The sequence below is a fragment of the Pan paniscus genome, chromosome 4, assembly GCF_029289425.2.
Source record: "Pan paniscus chromosome 4, NHGRI_mPanPan1-v2.0_pri, whole genome shotgun sequence".
Taxonomy (NCBI): Eukaryota; Metazoa; Chordata; class Mammalia; order Primates; family Hominidae; genus Pan; species Pan paniscus.
The window spans coordinates 152,008,774-152,014,242 of record NC_073253.2 but is presented as its reverse complement, the minus strand read 5'-3'; the positions used below and the strand labels follow the sequence as shown (position 1 = coordinate 152,014,242).

At 36.8% G+C, this 5,469-nt stretch overlaps 1 non-coding gene across 1 annotated transcript; it reads right to left on the bottom strand.

The window, feature by feature from the left end:
- Positions 1-2,827: 2,827 nt before the first annotated feature.
- Positions 2,828-2,932, bottom strand: LOC112439892 (U6 spliceosomal RNA). The gene has a single exon (XR_003028122.2). It is a non-coding gene; the product is annotated as a U6 spliceosomal RNA (small nuclear RNA).
- Between the last annotated feature and the right edge of the window lie 2,537 nt (positions 2,933-5,469).

Below are 5,469 nucleotides of genomic sequence, written 5' to 3'. Positions count from 1 at the left end.
TGGTTGCTGGATTCTTTCCACTGTAGGTAACACTTCCACAAATCAAATAAGGCTTTAGTAGGTTGCCTGTCTATTTCAATTTTAGGAACACCATGATCAGTTAGGCAATATCAGAGATATCTGCAGGGCAAAAACATTCTGAAAAATGCTTTAGCTTTTCTTCCCATTATGGTAGCTATGTCCATCTTGTGATTAAAGGCATAGACTGAAAAATCTAGGAGCAAATCCTAGTTGGATAGGTATATTAATTTCCCATTACTGCTATAATGAATTATTATAAACTTAGTGGTTAGAAAATACAGTTTTATTACCTTACAGTTCTTTGTGTCAAAAGTCTGAAATGGTTTTTAATGGGCTGAGATCAAGGTATCAGCAGGGCTGTGCTACCTCATGAGGCTCTAGGGAAAATCCATTTCCTTACCTTTTCCAGCTTCTAGACGGTGCCTCCACCCCTTGGCTTGAGGTGCCTTCCTCCATCTTCGAAGCTGGAAATGTAGCATTTTCATTCATTCTCAGTCTGTCTACCTATCCCCCTTCCTTCTGTCACCTCTTCTTTCATCATAATGTGTCTTCTCTGACTCTGACCCAACCGCCTTCCTCTTATAAAAGCTCTTGTGATTACATTTGACGTACTAGGATAATCCAGAATAATCTTCCCATCTCGAGATCCTTAACACATCTGCAAACCGTTTACCCATGTAAAGTAACATATTCACAGATTCTGGGGATTAGAACGTGGACATCTTTGGGGAGCCACTATTCACCTTATCAAAGGTAGTGTTAGAGAAACTTACTTAACTTCTAGGAGTCTGTTTCCTCATCTACAAAATTTTCATAAAAACAAAGCCTCTTCCCAGCAGATGGCAGTAGCAACTGTCTTCCCACTCCAGTTGTGACAAGGTTCCTTGGCTGGGGCCCGGATAGGGGAATTACCAAAGGTTGAGAACCACTGCTGTAGTGATTACTGTATGCATCCTCAACTTACCACCCCAATTTATCACAAGAATCAATTAGTATTTCACTTCTTTGCAAACAATGTAAAAACTTTGCACAAAAATTCCACTAATCTCTCTCTAGTTTGTTGTGCTATTGATGTCACATATTTTATTTCTGTCTATATTATAAACCACTAAACTTTATTGTGTTTTGCTTTGGCTTTTTTGTTTGTTTTTGTTTTTTTTTTTTGTTTTGAGACAGGTTCTTGCTCTGTTGCCCAAGCTGGAGTGCACTGGCACAATCTCAGCTCACTGCAACCTCCATCTCCCAGGCTCAAGCCATCCTCTCACCTCAGCATCCTGAGTAGCTCGGAGTACAGGTGTGCACCACCACACCCAGTTAATTTTTGTATTTTTCGTACAGATGGGGTTTCACCATGTTTCTCAGGCTGGTCTTGAACTACTGAGCTCAAGCAATCCACCTGCCTCGACCTCCTAAAATGATAAGATTACAGGTGTGAGCCACCGTGCCTGGCCTGTGGTTTCTAATAGTCAATAATTTTGAAAATTTAAAGTATTCTTTTATGTTTATGCACATATTTGACCTTTTTGACATTGTTCATTCCTTCCTGCAGATCTTTGCTTTCATCTTGAGTTATTTTCTTTTAGCTTCAAAAGCTGGTGACATTTTCTCACCTTTTGTTTTTTTTAAACATGTCTATATGCACTTCATTTATAGAATTCTGTTTTTTTTTCTTTTAGCACTTTGAAGATGTCAATTCCATTGTCTTTTGTCTTCTATTGTTTCTCTCTTTTTTTGTTTTTGAGACAGGATCTTGCTATGTTGCTCAGACTGGACGTGAATTCTTCAGCTCAAGTAATTCTCCTGCCTCAGCCTCCCAGGTAGCTGGAACTAGAGGTGCACACCATTATACCCAGCTGTCACCCACTGTTTTCTGATGAAGGTCAGCCATGATTTTCATTGTTGTTCTGCTAAATATAATCTATTTTCTATGTCTATATTTAATAATTTATTTTATGTGTGCATCTTAAAATTTTTCCTATATTTTTGATTTTCAACCAGTTTGTGATGACCTGGATAAAATGACTGATGCTGTTTTCTCTGCGGTGTCCATTCTGCTTTAGCTCTATAAATACATTTTTAATTTCATGCACAGTAGATTGTTTTTTCAGTTCTGGAATTTTCACTTTGTTCTATTTTAGCAGTTTTATCTTTTGGAATTGTCATTCTTTTTATCCATTTTGTCAATCTTATCCTCAAATTTCTTTAATATATTTCAATAGTTATTTTAAAGTCTTTGCTTATTCCGATATTTGAACCATTAGTGGATCTGCTACTACTCAGGTTTTTTTCCTTTTCATTAGGAGTACATCCCGCTTCTTCACTTATTTCACAGCTGTTTATTGCCTGCCAGAAATTGTATGATTAAAAATAAAACCCTACAGCCCTTGGTATAAATACTGTCTTCTATCTTATTCTTTTTTAACTTTTAAATATATATATATATATATATAATTTTTTAAAAAATTATACTTTAAGTTCTGGGATACATGTGCAGAATGTACAGGTTTGTTACATAGGTATACATGTGCCATGGTAGTTTGCCGTGCCCATGAACCCGTCATCTAGGTTTTAAGCCCTGCACGCATTAGGTATTTGTCCTAATGCTCTCCCTCCCCTTGCCTCCAACCCCCGGCGATAGGCCCTGGTCTGTGATGTTCCCATCTCTGTGTCCATGTGTTCTCATTGTTCAACTCCCACTTATGAGTGAGAACATGCGGTGTTTGGTTTTCTGTTCCTGTGTTAGTTTGCTGAGAATGATGGCTTCCAGCTTCATCCATGTCCCTGCAAAGGACATGAACTCAATTTTTAAAATATGAAATGCTTCATGAGTTTGTGTCATCCTTGTGCAGGGGCCATGGTAATCTTCTGTGTCTTGTTTGAATTTTAGTATATGTGCTGCCAAAGTGAGCACAATACTATCTTCTAAAAGGGAGGGTGTGTTCTTTTGTCTGTAAGTTAGGGAAATGGGTCAATCTTTATAATCCAGAAAGAATTTGAGCTGATTTGTGGCTGGGATACAGCTTTAGTAAGCTTTATTTCATCTGTGTTTTCACATGTATTTAGGGCTAACTGGGTCTGTACTGTATATATTATAAACTACTCTCTCTAGTAGGACCTTGGGATCTAATCACCAGAAGACTACAGAGTTCCCTCTCTCTGCTTTTCCAATTCCATTTTCATACCATTTCCACACACTCACCAAAAGTTTCATGGGGGAAAACTCAGCAGGTAAGAAGAACAAGTTCTTTGCATTTGAAACTCCTACAGACTTCAATCCATTTATACTAGCCCACAAGGTCTGCAGGCTTTCCTGTATCATAGCAGAGTTCCACAGACTGTGATAAGCCCAGTCTTCCACCAGCCCCTGTGGAAATTCAGCAGAAGAGAATTTCGCCACTGATACCTGCTCAGCTAGAAATACCTTATCCTCCCCTGTAATTGAATTTTGGATCATTTTTGATCTGCAACCCTCCAATCTCTTAAATATGGGGGAGATGGGCAAGATGATCCAGTAATTTTTGTGGTTTATCTAGTGGGAGAAATGGTCCATCAAGACCTTCTACATATTATCTGAAGGCTGGAAGTTCTTAACTTTTAAATATTTTAAGATCTCTAATGATGTCCCTTTTTAATTTCTGAAAATTTTAAGTATAGTTTTCTCACATTTCTTTTAATGAATCTTGATAGGTGTTTATCTGTTTTATTAATCTCCAAAATACCAATTTTAAATTGTATGTTTTTTATTTTTTTCTCTTTAACATTTCCTTCTACTTTTTTGCATTTAATTTATTGTACTTTTTTAGCTTTTTAGGAGATTATTAAATAATTTTTTCAGTTTTTTTCCAAAGTGTGTGTTTGATTTTATAAATTTCTCTGTCAGCACTATTTTATCTACATTGCACAAATTCTGATAGCTATACTCAGTTCAAAATATTTTCTAATTTGCTCTGTTATTTCTTCTCTGACTTCAGGGTAATTTAGAAAACAATTCCATAATTTATAAACATTTGATTTTCTGGTTATCTCTTGGTTACTGATTTCTAACTTAGTTCCACTGTGGTCAGAGTACTGATTCTGGCTTCATGGCCCATTTTGGTAAATGTATCATGTGCATTTGAAAAGAATGTGTGTTCTGCAGCTGTTTGGTATAGTGTTCTATATACATACCAGTTAGGGCAAATTGGTTAATTGGATTGCTCAAAAATACACCTTTTTCTTTTTCTTTTTTTTCTTTATTAAATTTTTTTTTATTATTATACTTTAGGTTCTAGGGTACATTTGCACAATGTGCAGGTTTGATACATAGGTATATATGTGCCAGGTTGGTTTGCTGCACCCATAAACTCATTTACATTAGGTGTTTCTCCTAATGTTATCCCTCCCCTAGCCCCCTAACCCCCGACAGGCCCCAGCATGTGATGTGCCCTGCCCTGTGTCCAAGCGATCTCATTGTTCAGTTCCCACCGATGAGTAAGAACATGCAGCCTTTGGTTTTCTGTCCTTGTATAGTTTGCTGAGAAAGATGGTTTCCAGCTTCATCCATGTCCCTGCAAAGGACATGAACTCATCCTTTTATATGGCTGCATAGTATTCCACAGTGTATATGTTCCACATTTTCTTAATCCAGTCTATCATTGATGGACATTTGGGTTTTTTTTTTTTTTTTTTTTTTTGCTATTTTCTTTGCTATTGCTAATACTGTCTTCTATTTTATTTTTTAACTTTTAAATACATATATATAATTTTTTTAAAAATTATACTTTAAGTTCTGGGATACATGTACAGAATGTGCAGGTTTTGTTACATAGGTATACATGAGCCATGGTGGTTTGCTGTGCCTATCAACCTGTCATCTAGGTTTTAAGTTGCAATAAACACACATGTGCATGTGTCTTTATAGTAGCATGATTTATAATCCTTTGGGTAGATACCCAGTAATGGGATTCCTGGGTCAAATGGTATTTCTAGTTCTGGATCTTTGAGGAATCACCACACTGTCTTCCACAATGGTTGAACAAATTTACACTCCCACCAACAGTGTAAAAGGTTTCCTATTTCTCCATGTCCTCTCCAGTATCTGTTGTTTCCTGACTTTTTAATGATCGCCATTCTAACGGGGGTGAGATGGTATCTCATTGTGGTTTTGATTTGCATTTCTCTGATGACCAGTGATGATGAGCATTTTTTCATGTGTCTCCTGGCTGTATAAATGTCTTCTTTTGAAAAATGTCTGTTCATATCCTTTGCCCACTTTTTGATGGGGTTGTTTGTTTTTTTTCTTGTAAATTTGTTTGAGTTCTTTGTAGATTCTGGATATTAGCCCTTTGTCAGATGGGTAGATTGCAAACATTTTCTCCCATTCTGTAGGTTGCCTGTTCACTCTGATGGTAGTTTCTTTTGCTGTGCAGAAGCTCTTTAGTTTAATTAGATCCCATTTGTCTATTTTGG